General features: G+C 42.8%; 3 non-coding genes and 5 pseudogenes across 3 annotated transcripts; all 8 read right to left on the reverse strand.

The window, feature by feature from the left end:
* Positions 1-4,718: 4,718 nt before the first annotated feature.
* On the reverse strand, positions 4,719-4,838 carry LOC114913859 (5S ribosomal RNA; annotated as a pseudogene).
* A 249-nt stretch (positions 4,839-5,087) lies between these two features.
* LOC140855031 (5S ribosomal RNA) lies at positions 5,088-5,206 on the reverse strand (annotated as a pseudogene).
* Positions 5,207-5,452: 246 nt separating this feature from the next.
* LOC114913628 (5S ribosomal RNA) lies at positions 5,453-5,571 on the reverse strand. Its single transcript, XR_003799551.1, has one exon. It is a non-coding gene; the product is annotated as a 5S ribosomal RNA (ribosomal RNA).
* A 248-nt stretch (positions 5,572-5,819) lies between these two features.
* Positions 5,820-5,938, reverse strand: LOC114913630 (5S ribosomal RNA; annotated as a pseudogene).
* A 247-nt stretch (positions 5,939-6,185) lies between these two features.
* On the reverse strand, positions 6,186-6,304 carry LOC114913627 (5S ribosomal RNA). The gene has a single exon (XR_003799550.1). It is a non-coding gene; the product is annotated as a 5S ribosomal RNA (ribosomal RNA).
* Positions 6,305-6,955: 651 nt separating this feature from the next.
* On the reverse strand, positions 6,956-7,074 carry LOC114913629 (5S ribosomal RNA; annotated as a pseudogene).
* Positions 7,075-7,712: 638 nt separating this feature from the next.
* On the reverse strand, positions 7,713-7,841 carry LOC114913626 (5S ribosomal RNA; annotated as a pseudogene).
* Positions 7,842-8,090: 249 nt separating this feature from the next.
* On the reverse strand, positions 8,091-8,209 carry LOC114913625 (5S ribosomal RNA). Its single transcript, XR_003799549.1, has one exon. It is a non-coding gene; the product is annotated as a 5S ribosomal RNA (ribosomal RNA).
* Positions 8,210-17,194: the final 8,985 nt, after the last annotated feature.

Consider the following 17,194-nt stretch of genomic DNA (forward strand, 5'->3'; position numbering starts at 1 on the left):
GGTCCAAGTCCAGGAAGGAAAAGAAAGAGATGAAAAGCTTCAAGTGCAACGAGTTCGGGCACTTCAAGCGAGAATGTCCACTATGGAAGAGCAAGAAGGGAGAAAGAAGTGGCTCAGAATCAGTGAGTGCAGTTGCTGGGCAGTAGGTGGAGGATGATCTACTTGTGGTATCAGATGGTCACAGGCATTACACAGAGGAGTGGACACTAGACTCTTCGTGCTCACATCACTACACACCACACAGGTCTTGGTTTGCGACATACACCAAGACAGATGAGGGATCAGTGACTCTAGGTGACAATCATCCTTGCAAGGTGGCTGGGATAGGGACAGTCAGGGTGAGGATATTTGATGGGATTGTGAGGACATTGACAAATGTAAAGCACGTCTCGGAGCTGGAAAAGAATCTGGTGTCACTAGGCTACTTGGAGCGCAGTGGATACAGCTTCAGCAGTAGGGCTAGAAGTGGAGTACTGAACATCTCCAATGGAGCTATGGTGGTGATGAGAAGCAGGAGGTTGGACAATAATCTCGATCGCATGGAGGGATCTGTGGTGACTGGAGAGTCTGATGCAGCAGCTGCAGCACAGGACCAGCAGGGGGCTTACAGGATGTGGCACTACCGCCTAGGCCACTTGGGTGACAAGGGGCTAGGGAGTTGAGCAGGAGAGGACTCAACTCTGATCTAGAGGATGGTGCTACAGGGGAGATCTGTGAGCCTTGCCAGATGAAAAAGCAGAGGAGAGTTCAGTTCAACATCAGTACAACCTGCAGTGCAGCCCCTCTGGAGTTAGTACACACGGATGTGTGGGGACCAGCCCCAGTTTCAGCTAGGAATGGGGCCAGATACTTCATGACCCTGATTAATATTTCTCAAGAAAACTTTGGATTTACTTCATGAGAGAGAAGTCAGAGGTCTTCACCAAGTTCAAGATCTGGAGAGTTGAGGTGGAGAAAGAGCAGAGGAGGAGCGTGAAGTGTTTGAGGTCAGACAATGGTGGGGAGTACACCAGTAGAGAGTTCCAGGACTACTGTGAGGAGTGTGGGATCAGGTGACACTTCTCAGTTAAGGGGACTCCACAACAGAATGGGGTGGCTGAGAGGATGAACAGAACACTTCTGGAAAAGGCACGATGCATGAGACTGCAGGCAGGGCTTCCAAAGGCATTCTGGGTTGACACAGTTGACGCAGTGGGTTACTTGGTCAATCGGTCACCTCACACCAGGTTGGATGGTAGGCTTCCAGAGGAGGTGTGGTTTGGGAGGACAGTTGGGCTGGGCCATCTACGGGTATTTGGGTGCACGGCCTATGTGCACATTGGAGCTGGTGAGTGAAGCAAGCTAGACGCCAGATCATGCAAGATGATGTTTCTAGGCTATCCACGAGGAGTTAAGGGATATAGGCTGTGGGATCCCTTGGAAAAGAAGGTCATCATTAGTCGGGATGTGACTTTTGATGAGGAGTCAGTCCTACAGAGGCGAGCAGGCATGGAGGAGCAGCAGGAGGTCCAGTAGGGCGTTGCTGGACAGCTTACCTCTTTGATTTTGCCTCTTGCAGGTACTACGGGAGGACATGACATTCAGGTGGAGAACCTACCTAAGGTGTCTCCACAGGTGGAGAGGACTCAGATGGATGATCGAGGCGGAGAGGTCCAGCAGGAGCGAGCAGGATCGAGGACTGATATCGGTGTTGCCCTACACAAGCCCAAGAGGACCATCGGGCAACCAGACCGATATGGCTTCGAGGAGATGCTGTCATATGCCCTAGTGACAGTGAATGGAGACCCATATACATATCAGGAGGCTATTGAGAGCCAAGACAGAGAGCGATGGGTCCAGGCGATGTCTGAGGAGATGCAGTCTCTCCACTAGAATCAGACGTGGCGATTGGTGCAGTTGCCACAGAGGAAGAGGCCCATTGGCTGCAAATGGGTCTACAATCACAAGGAAGGGCCTTCAGAGCAGGGAGGTATCAGATTCAAGGCGAGGTTAGTGGCCAAGGGATACTCCCAGAAGGAAGGCATCGATTTCAGCGAGGTCTTCTCTCCCGTCGTCAGACATACTTCCATCAGAGTGTTGCTGAGCATTGTAGCAGCTCAGGATTTAGAGCTGGAGCAGATGGATGTCAAGACGGTGTTCCTCCATGGGCATTTGGAGGAGAAGATTTACATGGAGCAGCCACCCGGTTTCAGGGATCCAGGATCAAAGGAAAAGGTTTGTTTGTTGCAGAAGTCGCTGTACGGGCTGAAGCAGTCGTCGAGGCAATGGTACAAGCGGTTCAACTCCTATATGTGCAACATTGGACTTTCCAGGTGCGAGTTTGATCCCTGTGTTTATGTTCAGTCTCTTGAGGATGGTTCTTGGATGTTCCTACTCTTGTATATGGATGACATGCTTATAGCATGCAAGAGTAGGAAGGTTGTGCAGGATCTGAAGGTATCCTTATCTCGGGAGTTTGAGATGAAGGATTTGGGCCCTACAAGAAAGATCCTAGGCACAGAGATTTTCAGAGACCGAGCTCAGAGGGTGCTGCATTTATCTCAGGGGGGCTACATACAGAAGGTCTTAGAGAGGTTCGAGATAAAGGGAACAAAGCCAGCGGAGCTGCCACTTGTCGGTCACTTCAGACTCTCGAAGACCATGGTGCCACAGACGGAGGTGGAGGCTCAAGAGATGGAGATGGTTCCTTATGCTTCAGGAGTTGGGAGCTTGATGTATGCGATGGTCTGTTATAGGCCAGACATCGCTCATGCAGTGAGTCAGGTTAGCAGGTTCATGGCGCAGTCTGGTAGGGAGCACTGGAGAGCTCTGAAGTGGATATTCAGATATCTGGCGGGTTCAGTTAGTGTTGGCATCTACTATGAACAGTGAGGAGGTGCAGTGGGATACTCTGACATGTCCAGGGAGGCTCAGGGGCTGATTGGCGATTATGTAGATGCAGACTTCGGTGGAGATGTGGATACCCGGAGGTCTACGACAGGCTTCATCTTTGCCTGTATGGAGATCCTATTTCTTAGAGATCGAGTCTGCAGCCTATCACGGTGCTATCCACTATAGAGGCGGAATACATCGAGCTGACAGAAGCAGCTAAGGAGGCAATTTGGCTGAAGGGTTTGTTGACAGAGATGGGCCTTACTCAGGAGGCCATTAGAGTACAATGTGACAGCCAGAGTGCACTTCTATTAGCACAGAACTCAGTCTATCATGCAAGGACAAAGCACATTGACATTCGGTATCATCGGATCATAGAGCTTGTGGAGGATGGCGAGGTGGAGCTGGTAAAGGTACACACCAAGGAGAACCCAGCTGATGCACTTACGAAGGTACTTCCACGAGATAGCTTTCAAAGATGTGTTGAGTTGATTCGGCTGATGGATAGAGTGGAGCTGGTTGAGGCCTTGGGACACCAAGGTGGAGATTGTTGTGATCCAGGTGGTGTGCCCAAGTTCCAGGGGATCAAGACTAAGGCCAAGGTCCATCATTCATGAGGGCTTCATGGAGGCTCTAGGGCTAGTTGGGCCCTAGGTTGAAAGGCTGTGGGCCTTTCGGGTTCTTGAGGTCTAGGTTATGAGGGCCTCAAGGGATCAACTCTTTATGGGCCAGGTCTGGGCCCAGGATAGGTGAGATTAGGTCGAGTCATGGGTGTATATGGGCTTGGGTTAACCTAATCTCCCATAGAGTTGGTCAAGGGAGTTTTGGGTTTGGGTCACTTGACCCTGTGTTTATATATACATGCACTGTATAGGTTTGATTAAGCCAAGGAATACGAAAACCCTTTCTCCCAAGTCTCTCTTTCTCTTCTCCCTCTCTCTTCATCTATTCTCCAGGCCCCAGGAGCAAGAAACCCTAGGGTTTCTTGCCGCCAGGTCCATAGAAGGCAGGAAAAGCAGGGGAGGTGCTAGGGTTTTGAGCTCCTCCCCCTTTGTGCCGCCAACCATATTGCCTCTCCCTCTCTTGCAGCCACCCAAACATCAGGTCCAAGACTTGAAATCTCTTGCTATGAGGTTGGTACAAGTTTCTCTCAGATCTGGAGTTGATCTGAGGTCGTTTGAGGTGCGGGTGAGATCTCCATCAATAGATCTACAGGAAAGGCTGCAGTAGGATAGATCTGCAAGGTTTGGTTCTATCTACCTTCTTTCCTTTCTAGAATGCTTCGATTCGAGATCTACGAATTGAAAGACCTCGGTCCAGGCCTGATTTGGTTGCGTATCAGATATTGGATTTTTTAGAGGTGATCTTAGAGGCATTCTTCATCTGGAACGAAAGGCTAACAAAGAAGACAGCAACCAGGCTGATTTCGTCAAGGGCCTTCGATCGAGTCTAGAAGTCTCCAGATTTATTCGTTGCTGGTTCCGTTGCACCCAAGGTCCGTGGGAGGAGCCAGGATCGTGCTCCAACATCCAGTGCCTTAGGGTTGGCATGATTGCACCCATCACAATCTCATTGAAATTCATTGATCTAACGTAGTGGCCGTTGCACGCCATCTGTAACCCTCCCATCGTCCAGGCTAGTAGGGTACCGAATCCTTCAAGTGGGCTCGCCAGCCCGCACAGCACTGTAGGTCTCCACTCAATTTTTTTTTGAGCGAGAACGTTAATCGCAGCAGAAGAAAGAGATCTCCATAAAAATTATGAAAAAAAGTGTTGAAATAAAAATAAAAAGCATAAAAATTATGAAAAAAAATCTTGAAACAGAAATAAAAAGGACGAAGATAAAAAGTGATGCAACACGAGGACTTCCCCAGAGGGTCACCCATCCTAGTTCTACTCTCGCCCAAACATGCTTAACTACGGAGTTCTGTTGGGATCCGATGCATTAGTGCTGGCATGATCACACCCATTATGATCTCTTTGAAATTCTTAGATATAACGTAGCGGCCATCGCACGTCATCAGTAACCCTCCCACGTCCAGGCCAGTAGGGCACCAGACCCTTCAAGCGGATCCCTCGAGCTCGCACGGCACTGCTTGTCTCTAGACTCAATTTTTTTTTTTAAGAGAAAATGTTACCTGCGGCAAAAGAAAGAGATCCTCACAAAAATTATGAAAAAAAATGTTGAATTAAAAATAAAATAGACAAAGATTAAAAAGGATGCAGCATGAGGACTTCCCAAGGGGTCACCCATCCTAGCACTACTCTCGCCCAAGCATGCGTAACTGCAGAGTTCTGATGGGATCCGATACAATAATGCTGGTATGATTGCAACCGTCATGATCTCTTCAAAATTCATTGATATAACATTGCGGCCGTTGCATGCCATCTGTATCCCTCCCATCGTCCTGGCCTATTGGGTACCGGACCCTTCAAGTGGGTCCCACGAGCCTGCATGGCACTGTCGGTCTCCAGACTCAGTTTTTTTTTGAGAGAAAATGTTACCTGCGGCAGAAGAAAGAGATCTCCATAAAAATTATGAAAAAAAGCCTTGAAATAAAAAAAAAAGATGAAGATTAAAAGGGGTGCAACATGAGGACTTCCCAAGGGGTCACCCATCCCGGTACTATTCTCGCCCAAGCACACTTGACTACGGAGTTCTGATAGGATCCGGTGAATTAGTGTTGGCATGATCACACCCATCATGGTCTCTTCGAAATTCTTAGATATAACATAGCGGCCGTCGCACGCCGTCAGTAACCCTCCCACGTCCAGGCCTGTAATGCGCCGAACCCTTCAAGTGGATCCCGTGAGCCCGCACGACACTGCCTATCCCCAGACTCAGTTTTTTTTTTAAGAGAAAATGTTACCGACGGTAGAAGAAAGCAATCCCTACAAAAATTATGGAAAAAAGTGTTGAATTAAAAATAAAATAGATGAAGATTAAAAAAGATGCAACAAGAGAAATTCCCAAGGGGTCACCTATCCTAACACTACTCTCGCCCAAGCACGTTTAACTGTAAAGTTCTAATGAGATCTGATGAAATAATGCTGGTGTGATCGCATCCATCATGATCTCTTCAAAATTGATTGATATAACGTTGCGGCCGTTGCACACCATCTGTAACCCTTCCACCTCATGATTTGTTGGGTATCGGACCCTTCAAGTGGGTCCCGTGAGCCCGCACGGTGCTGTCGGTCTTCAGAATTAGTTGTTTTTTTAGAGAAAACTTTACCTGCGGTAGAAGAAAGTGATCTCCATAAAAATTATGAAAAAAAATCTTGAAATAAAAATAAAAAGGATGAACAGTAAAAGGGGTGCAACACGAGGACTTCCTAGGGGGTCACCCATCCCATTACTACTCTCGCCCAAGCATGCTTGATTGCGGAGTTCTGATGGGATCCGGTTCATTAGTATTGGTATGATCGCACCCAACACGATCTCTTTGAAATTTGTTGATAGAACATAGAGACCATTGTATGCCATTTGTAGCCCTCCCATCGTCCAGGCCTGCAGGGTACCGGACCCTTCAAGTGGACCCACGAGCTCGGACGACACTGTAGGTCTCCAGACTCAATTTTTTTTTAGAGAGAACATTAACCACGGCAGAAGAAAGAAATCTCCATAAAACTTACAGAAAAAAGTGTTGAAATAAAAATAAAAAGTATAAAAATTATGAAAAAAAGTCTTGAAATAGAAATTAAAAGGACGAAGATTAAAATGGATGCAACATGAGCACTTCTAAGGAGGTCACCCATCCTAGTGCTACGCCCAAGCACATGTAACTACGGAGTTCTGATGGGACTCGATCCAATAATGCCGGTATTATCACACCCATCATGATCTCTTCAAAATTCGTTGATATAACGTTGCGACTGTTGCACGCCATCTGTAACCCACCCACTGTCCCGGCATGTTGGGTACTGGACCCTTCAAGTTGGTCCCGCGAGCCCGCACGGCACTATCGGACTCTAGACTCAGTTTTTTTTTGAGAGAAAATGTTACTTATGGTAGAAGAAAGAGATCTCCGTAGAAATTCTAAAAAAAGCCTTGAAATAAAAATAAAAAAAAATGAAGATTAAAAGAGGTGCAACACTAGGACTTCCCAGGGGGGCACCCAACCCAGTACAACTCTCGCCCAAGCACGCTTGACTACGGAGTTCTGATAGATTCTGATGCATTAGTGCTGGCATGATCGGATCCATCATGATCTCTTCAAAATTTGTGGATATAATGTAGCGGCCGTTGTACGCCATCTGTAACCCTCCCACCGTCTAGGCATGCAAGGTATCGGTCCCTTCAAGTGGGCTTGCGATCCTGTATGGCACTGTAGGTCTCCAGACTCAATTTTTTTTTGAGAGAGAACGTTAACCGCGATAGAAAAAAATGACCCCACAAAAATTATGAAAAAAAGTTTTGAAATAAAAATAAAAAGTTTTAAAATTATGGAAAAAAGTCTTGAAATTGAAATAAAAAGGATAAAGATTAAAAGGGATGCAACAAGAGGCCTTCCCAGGGGGTCACCCATCCTAGTACTACTCTCACCCAAGCACGCTTATGGAATCCGATGCACTAGTGGTGGTATGATCGCACCCATCACGATTTCTTCAAAACTCTTAGATATAACGTAGCGGACGTCGCACGCCATCAGTAACCCTCCCACGTCCAGGCTTGTTGGGTGCTGGACCCTTCAAGTGGATCCCACGAGCCCGCATGGCACTGTCTATCTCCAGACTCAGTTTTTTTTAAGAGAAAATGTTACCTGTGGTAGAAGAAAGAAATCCCCATAAAAATTATGAAAAAATATGTTGAATTAAAAATAAAATAGTCGAAGATTAAAAAGGATGAAACACGAGGACTTCCCAGGAGGTCACCCATCCTAGTACTACTGTCGCCCAAACACGCTTAACTACATGCTTAACTATGAAGTTTTGATGGGATTCGATGCATCAGTGTTGGTATGACCACCCTAATCATGATCTCTTCAAAATTCATTGATATAACATTGCGGCCATTGTACGCCATCTCTAACCCTCCCATCATCCTGGCAAGTTAGGTATCGGACCTTTCAAGCAGGTCCCGCGAGCCCGCACGGCACTGTCGGTCTGCAAACTCAATTTTTTTTGAGAGAAAATGTTACCTGTGGTAGAAGAAAGAGATCTCCATAAAAATTATTAAAAAAAGTCTTGAAATAAAAATAAAAAGAACGAAGATTAAAAGGGGTGCAACACGAGGACTTCCTAGGGGGTCACCCATCCCAGTACTACTCTCGCCCAAGCACGCCTGACTGTGGAGTTCTGATGGGATCCATTGCATTAGTGCTGGTATGATCGTGCCCATCATGATCTCTTCAAAATTCGTGGATATAATGTAGCGGCTGTCGCATGCAATCTATAACCCTCCCACCGTCCACGCCTGTAGGGTACCGGACCATTCAAGTGGGCCCGTGAGCCCGCACGGCACTGTAGGTCTTCAGACTCAGTTTATTTTTTAGAGAGAATGTTAACCACAACAGAAGAAAGAGATCTCCATAAAAATAACATGACTTTCCTGGGGGTCACTCATCCTAGTACTACTCTCGCCTAAGCACACTTAATTATGGAGTTCTGATGGGATCCGATGAATTAGTGTTGGCATGATCGCACCCATCATGATCTCTTCAAAATTCTTAGATATAACGCAGCTATTAGATGTGTGCCCTAGATGCCAGATTGGCTGACACATTTCTGTACAAATATAAGGGCAAATTTATAATTTTGATTATAAATGAATAAAAGGGTTATTCAACTATCACATTGTGTACATTATATCTGTGATACATCCTTTGAGTTAGTAGGAATGTTAATTTATATTTTCAAGAGTTAAAAATTTAAGGCATGAATTTACATAACTAACTCATAAACAGCTCCTGACCATAGGATCATCATGAAGATGGTGATCGATCCGAAAGGTTGGTGTACGATCGCTTCCTTAGGGTAGATGTGTCTTGAGTCTATGGTGTGGAGACACTGGAGTGAGAGTACAGATATTCATTGAGAATGAGAGTACTGAGCGTGACCACCTCGAGCAGTCATAAGAAAGTCTACCTTCTCGTCGATGACTAGCTCGATGCTGCAGCTGTGTGTCTAGTTTTTTGACCTGAGGTGCATCGACAGTTCACCTTGAGTGTGTTATAGTTTGACTACACCATAACTCGATCTCCTAGCCATTCAAAATCCTGAGGTGTATGTTGGCTGTAGCATATTCATTGTAGGAACCAGATTGCACCAAGACGGAATCTATCAACCTCGGTAGATGAGAAAAGTAGTCCTATGATGATTGAAAGATCGAGTCCTTAAGCCCATGGCCATGGTAGAGTGAAATAATGAAAAAGAGTTTTCCATTGGAGTTTTACATCGGACTTGGATCGATCGATTGATTCATATGATTGATGTTGGGTTTGACGAGTTCACCTTAACCCTAATTCAGTCCGGACTCATGATAGAAGAACTCAATCACATAGATAGCTGCACCGAGAGGTTCGTCTTCATTTCTGATGGGTTGCCACCATATACTGCTAGGTGTCACTGGTGGATTTTGAGAGCAATTAGAATGATCTTGATGATCGATCATTCTAATTGTCTTAATCAGAAGAGTTCTGGTCCATCAAAAGGAGTTTCGATGATGTCGATGATGAGATCATGACATATCTCATTATCATACGAAAATGAACCTAACTGGGTCATACAAACAAGAGTTAGGGTCTGGATGTCATCAATTGAGCTAGCTCAGTTTGATTGATTTGGATTAGATCCAATTAGGTTCAAGAAAATCGTGCTAGCACACGATTGAGCCTAACTTTCTCCTCGTGTAATCTTTTCTATCTCGACTAAGCCAAATATGATTTGACTCACCCAGAGAACCTTGAGAAGATTTTTCTCAGTCTGACTGGAGCCAGTCTAGCTCAGAAAAATCTTGTCTTAATTCATGAGATGAATTTAAGACAACACCTGCCAATTCCTGTCACCTGTCATTTTCATTTTAGGACATTGGTCAAACATTGACCCATGGACCTTGGACTGAAGGCCACTTGGCAAGAGGTCATTGGAGAGTTTTTGTGGAGTGTCCACCTACTAATTTTACCCTCAAAGTGGGTGCCATAATCAGATATGGCGTGCGCCCCAAGTGGATAAGGATAGAGTCCCATGAGATGAGGACTCTATGCCTTGATCGACTCAAACTATTGGGCGCCAATCTCACTGTGTTTATCCAGTGTTGGCACCAATAGTAGGAGGGTTTGGTGGGGTTCTTATCTGATATGATTAGATGATATCACTCAATCAATCAAAATTTTTTCAGAATTAATTGGAATTTTTTGATTGGTCGAATGATGTGGCACTGCACGGCGCAGCAGGGTCTATTTAAACCCTGTCTACGCCTAAGGTTTAGTGAATCTGCTCAATAGCCAGCAAAAATGAGATTCTCCTCCACTTCTCTATATCCCCTCTGCTCTTCTCTCTCCCATCTTCACATCTAAGAAGTTGGGCATCCATCTGGTGCTTGTCCAAGGCGTGGTGGCTCCCTGATCAGAAGGCTGCAGGGATTTATCGAGAAGCTGTTGCTCCAGCTTCAGAAGATCTTTTGAAGATCTTCCAGATCTGATTTTTGGGGTAGAGATTTGCAAGGAGAAGATGATCTAGATCTTGTTTGAGTGGATACTGGTAGAGGCCAGACAACTACATGGATATTTTTGAACTTCGAGCATTGCTGCGATCATCTACAGGGTAATCAAGTTACCCTAGAGGTATTTCTCTAATCCTCAAGTTTTAGATTTAATTTTAGATTAAATATCAGATAATAAGAATCAAATCTAATAGACCATAGATCTAAAATAAAGTAGGATAATTTTTTTTAAAATATTCCACCCCAGATCTCATTAGATCTGGAAGATCCTATAAGGAAAAAGATGGTTTTTTCTTCAACTGGTATCAGAGCCAGGTTGATGGCTCTATTTTAGATCTAATTTAGATCTAATTTTTATTTTTATTTATCTGATATTAATGGATTTTAAATGTCACATTAGATGTGATAGGATCTAAAATCAGAAAACTTTAAAATTAAATCTAAATAGATCTAACATGTATGAGATGCATGACTAGACTAGGAGTAGTTTGATTTATGAATAGTCTTGAAGTTTTATATTTTAATGTGATTAAAATATAAATTAGATCTAATTTTTTCTCTTATTTTTTGATATTATAAATATTAAATTCAGATCAAAAAATAAAAAATAAAATTTAATTAATTCATAAGATTGATCTGCTGCATGCCTAGACTAGTTGTAGAATTGTTCTAGTAACTGTCTAGAATAGATTTTATATTGAATAGTTCAATTTAAATCTTATTTTTTAGATGTTACATGTGATGTATCAGATCTGAAAGTATGCTAATTAGATTAGATTTTAATACATGAGATGTATGCAAAGCATGTATAAGTTAGATCTAAAATTATATATGTGATATGTAACTTAGATCTAACTAGTTTTGTAGTTAAATCAATATTTCTGATTAAGGTATTCCTCATGGCCGTCCGGTCATAAGAACAAAGTAGGCTTTAAGATTTTCTCCTCCCATTCAATGAGGTGTTCTTATGGCGTGTAGGGGTACTGCGCGTTCATCCTTAATCAGAAATCAAACTTACTTTTCTGCAAAACTCTAGATCCTGAAATCTTAGGATTTATTTTACATATTTTGTTTATGAATCCAAGACTTAATTAACGAATTAAGCTTATGAAATTAAATTAAATCTAAAATTGAGAATTTCAGATCTAAGTCATTTTCATAAAATTGGGTTCGGGCTTGGGTAGCTCAATTAGGTCTAGTGGTTGATCAAACCGAATCAAAAATTGGTTAGGTGGGATCATGAAAGCTAATAATTGACCAGCCTAATAGGATTAAGTCTAGGTCAAGGTTGAATCACATTCATATGTGACTCGATCAAGTTAAGACCTAATTGGCTCAATGGTTAGAGTCTGGATTGTAGGCTAACCCAATTAGTTCTGGTTTGACAATTTGGTGTCTAAGGTAAGTTGGGTAGATGCGATCGAATAATTTTTAATTGGGAGCTACTCGACTCGAATGTATTCTTGTCGAGTTAATGGCATATCCCTCCCACCGGTCTCACTTACTTGGCCATATGTGTCGACCCAGTTCTAATTTGAGGTGACTAACAATTCGAGATAACCCATACCACTAGGTTAGTCATAATTGTTATGACTATATCAAGTTAAGTTTAATGAGACCTAAATTAAATCTTCCTAAGAAAATATTAAGTCTAAGGTCTTCCACCATTATGGATGTGTGGGCCCTTCCTGGGGTTGATTCTTCTCGACTGGTTACAGTGGTTCAGTTGCACCGAAAAGATGCAACCATATCCATTAGGCATTGGATGCTACGGATTAGAGTTGGATTGTGCTCAATATTTCAGATACGGTGAGGGACTCAATCAGGAATCTAGTTCGTGCAAATGGTGGGTCTGACTTAACGAAGGATTGGAGCAATATTTCAGACACAGTGAGCTTCATGAATTAAAGACCAAGTTTTGGGTGCACCATGATTATAGAATCATTGGACAAGAGTTGTCCACTTATCGGTTGACCCATCACCAATAACTGTTAGGTGAGGTGATGAGTCAGTCGGTGAGATCGCACCACCCACTAGAAATTACTAATCATAGAGATTTTCACATCTCTACCTAGGGAGTGTAGAGATCTGAGAAAATAGTGAGAGTCTAATTTGTTTAAAAATAAAATCTCTAAACAAATTGGTTAAGTTTGATTATAAAATCTAACTAGAAACTTTTGACTCTCTATAGGAAACATGTCTGCGTCCAACCCCTTGACCAAAATACTAGACACCCACAGATTGACTGGATCCAATTTCAAGGACTGGTTGAGGAACTACAGAATTATTCTAGGTTTCGAGAAACTGACTCATGTCTTGGACCAGGACCCACCTGCCATACCAGCACGTCCGACTGCTGAACAGAGAGCATCTCTGAAAAAGTGGATGGATGACGATAACAAAGCTAGGTACTACATGGTGGGTGCCATGTCTGATGACTTACAGCATCAGCATGAGAATATTATGACTACCTGCCAAATGTTGGCTCACCTATAAGAGTTGTTTGGTGAACAAAGTTGCACAGCCAAGTATCAAGTTTGCCAAAGACTTTTTGAGGCTAAAATGCATGATAGGCAGTCAGTCCAAGATCATTATTTGACAATGATCAAGGACCTTGAGGAGCTTGAGAAACTCGATGTCATCTTAGACAGAAATTTTAAAATTGATGTGATCCTTCAATCCTTATCTGATGCATATGGTCAGTTCATCATGAACTTTCATATGCATAAGATGCAGTGTACCTTGGCTGAGTTAATGAATATGTTGGTTAGGGCTGAGCTTTCTTTGAAGGGTTCAAAAGGCTCAGTCCTTACTGTGGAGTAGACTTCTTCTAAGAGAAAGTCTTTTGAAAGGAAGAAGAAGTCTGCGAAGAAGCAGAAGGTGGATGGGAAAAGGAAGAAGATGGAACCGAAGAAGAAGGCTGCTGAAAAGAAAAAATGTTTCCACTGCAATTCCAACGGCCATTGAAAATGAAACTGTCCTCAGTACCTGGCCACCCTGAAGAATAAGAAGGATGGTCCTTTTGGAGGTATGCTCGTTATAGAATCTAATCTTACGATTTTCTCTGCATCCAGTTGGGTACTTGACTCTGGTTCTAGTGCTCATTTGTGCACTTCTATGCAGGGTCTTGAGGAGAGCAGGAGGCTGAGGGATGGGGATATGATCCTACATGTCGGGAACAGAGCAAGAGTTGTTGCTGTGGCCGTAGGAACCTACCCTCTACGATTATCGTTAGGATTAGATTTAGTTCTTAAAGACTGCTATTTTGTGCCTGCAGCAAGTAGGAATTTGATTTCTGTTTCATGTTTAGGACAAGAAGGCTATGTGATTAGCTTTCATAAGAACCATTGTAATTTATTTTATGAAAATAATAAAGTTGCAAATGGTTTTCTTATTAATGGTCTCTATCAGCTACATATTGATGTATCTGTATTTAATATCGAGAAAAATATAAATGCCATAGAAATTAAAAGGCCTAGAGATAGTCTAAATGATAGGTATCTGTGGCACCTAAGGCTAGGTCATATAGCGGAAGATAGGGTTAACAAATTGGAGAAATCTGGGCTATTGAGTCCATTGACTTTCGAGTCATATCCAGTTTGTGAATTTTGCCTTTAAGGCAAAATGACCAAGCTCCCTTTTGTGGGATATAGGGAAAGGGCCACAGACCTGCTTGCCCTAGTACATACAGATGTGTGCAGCCCATTTGATGAGCCGGCTAGAGGCAACTATGTCTACTTCATTACCTTCACCAATGATATGTCTAGGTACGGGTGTGTGTTCTAATGAAACATAAATTTGAAGCCTTTGAAAAGTTCAAAGAATTCAGGCATGAGGTAGAAAAATAAACAGAAAAGTCCATTAAGGTTCTTCGATCAGATCGAGGAGGTGAATACCTTAGTTGGGAGTTTCTAGACTATCTTAAAGATAATAGCATAGTCTCTCAATAGACTCCACCTGGAACGCCACAACTTAACGGGGTTTCAGAACGGAGAAATCAGACTCTATTAGATATGGTCCGTTCCATGATGAGCTTCACGGATCTCCCTGAGTTTCTTTGGGGATGTTGTTTCATGACAGCAATATATGTATTGAATAGGGTTTTCTCTAAAACCGTTCCTACCACACTGTATGAGATATGGCATGGTAAGAAGCTAAGTTTGAGTCATCTCAAAATTTGGGATTGTCCGGCTCATGTCAAGAGACAGTAGGCGGACAAGTTAGAGTTCAGGTCTTTTAGAGCTCGGTTCATAGGATATCCTAAAGAGTCATTAGGATACTATTTTTACATTCTGAAAGACCATAATGTGATTATGAATCGATATGCTATTTTTTTTGAAAAATAGTTTATTCAAGATAGTGGCATCGAAAGAATAATTAAGCTCAAGGAGAATGTCTCTCAAGAGCAACGAGCTAAAGAACCTGAGGAACCCAATCAATTAGAACCAGTCCTAAAACAACCTCTTCCACCTCGTAGATCGAGTAGGGTTTTCCGTCCTCCTGAAAGGTACTTAGGTACCATACAAGAGAAAGTAGAGGAAATGTTTCTCACAGAAAATGAGACTCATGGTGATGACCCCAAGACCTATGACAAGGCGATATCAGATATCGACTCTGAGAAATGGTTAGAGGCAATGTGATCAGAAATTGACTCGATATACTCAAATCAAGTCTGGACCTTGGTAGATCCACTTGAAGGTATTGTACCTATTAGGTGTAAATGAATCTTCAAGAGAAAGATAGGTGTAGATGGGAATGTGGAGACATTCAAGGCTAGGCTCATAGCGAAAGGTAATAGTCAGCGCGAAGGCATTGACTATCAGGATACCTTCTTGCCCGTAGCCATGCTAAAATCCATCCGCACATTGTTTGCTGTTGCAGCCTATTTCAATTATGAAATATAGCAGATGGACGTGAAAATAATATTCTTAAATGGATATCTTGAGGAAGATATCTATATGGAATAGCCATTTGATTTCACATCCAGTGATGATGATCACAAGGTCTGCAAGCTGCAAAGGTCCATTTGTGAACTTAAGCAAGCATCTCGGAGCTGGAATACTCATTTCAATGATGTGATCAAAATGTTTGGTTTCATCAAGAATGAGGAGGAACCATGTGTGTTCAAGAAGGTCAGTGGGAGCGCAGTTGTCTTCCTCGTACTGTACGTAGATGACATCCTCCTAATTGAGAATGATATTTTCATGTTGACCTCAGTAAAAATATGGTTGTCTAAGGAGTTCTCTATGAAAGATCTAGGAGAGACATCCTTTATACTGGATATTAAGGTCTATAGAGATAGACCAAATAGGATGCTGAGACTTTCACAGAAGATGTACATAGAGGAGGTGCTAAAAAGGTTTAGCATGAAAAATTCCAAAAGAGGTTTAGTACCTTTTAGACATGACATTCATCTCTCCAAGAAGATGTGCCCTAGCACACCTGAGGAGACTGAACGCATGAGCAAGATCCCTTATGCTTCGGCAATAGGAAGCCTCATGTATGCCATGCTATATACACGACCTGATATAGCCCATGCTGTGAGTGTCACAAACAGATATCAGTTGAATCCAGACGAAGAGCACTGGACTTCTATGAAATGTATCCTTAAGTACTTGAGAAGGACTAAGGATATATTTCTAGTCTTTGAGAATGGAGAACTGCAGGTTCAGAAATTTATAGATTCAGACTTTATGTCTGATATAGATGATCGAAAGTCGACATCTGAAAGTCTGTTCATTTGCAATGGTGGTGCAATTAGCTGGAAGAGTTTCAAGCAGACGGTGATTGCTGATTCCACCATGGAGGCAGAGTATATTGCTGCATCGGAAGCTGTGAAGGAGGCATTCTGGTACAAGAAGTTTGCTGCAGAGCTTAGAGTGATGTCATCGGATGCCATTCCTCTTTACTGTGACAATAATGACACCATAGCCCTAGCTAAGGAGCCAAGGTCTCACCAGAAGTCCAAGCATATCGAGCGGCGATTCCATCTGATCCGTGATTACCTCGAAAAGGATTATGTTGTGGTTAAGAGAGTCGACTCCACAGACAATGTGGCAGACCTACGGACAAAGCCATTAGGCCAGTAGAAGATCGAAGCCCACCTTGAGAAGATGGGACTTAGATATGTAGCCAATTGGTATTAGGTCAAGTGGGAGTTTGTTAGATGTGTGCCCTAGATGTCAGATTGGTTGACACATTCCTGTACAAATATAAGGGCAAATTTGTAATTTTTACTATAAATGAATAAAAAGTTTATTCAACTATCACATTATATACATTATGTCTGTGATACATCCTTTGAGTTAGTAGGAATGTTAATTCATATTTTCAAGACTTGAAAATTTAAGGCATGAATTTACTTAACTAACTCATAAACAGCTCCTGACCATAAAATCATCACGAGGATGGTGATCGATCCGAAAGGTTGGTGTACGATCACTTCCTTAGGATAGATGTGTCTTGAGTCTATGGTGTGAAGACATCAGAGCGACAGTATAGATATTTGTTGAGAATGAGAGTACTGAACATGACCACCTCGAGCAGTAATAAGGAAGTCTACTTTCTCGTTGATGACTAGCTCGATACTGCAGCTGTGTGTCTAGTTTTTTGACCTGAGGTACATCGATAGTTCACCTTGAGTGTGTTATAGTTTGACTAC

Source organism: Elaeis guineensis, chromosome 1 (genome assembly GCF_000442705.2).
Source record: "Elaeis guineensis isolate ETL-2024a chromosome 1, EG11, whole genome shotgun sequence".
NCBI classification, from domain to species: Eukaryota; Viridiplantae; Streptophyta; class Magnoliopsida; order Arecales; family Arecaceae; genus Elaeis; species Elaeis guineensis.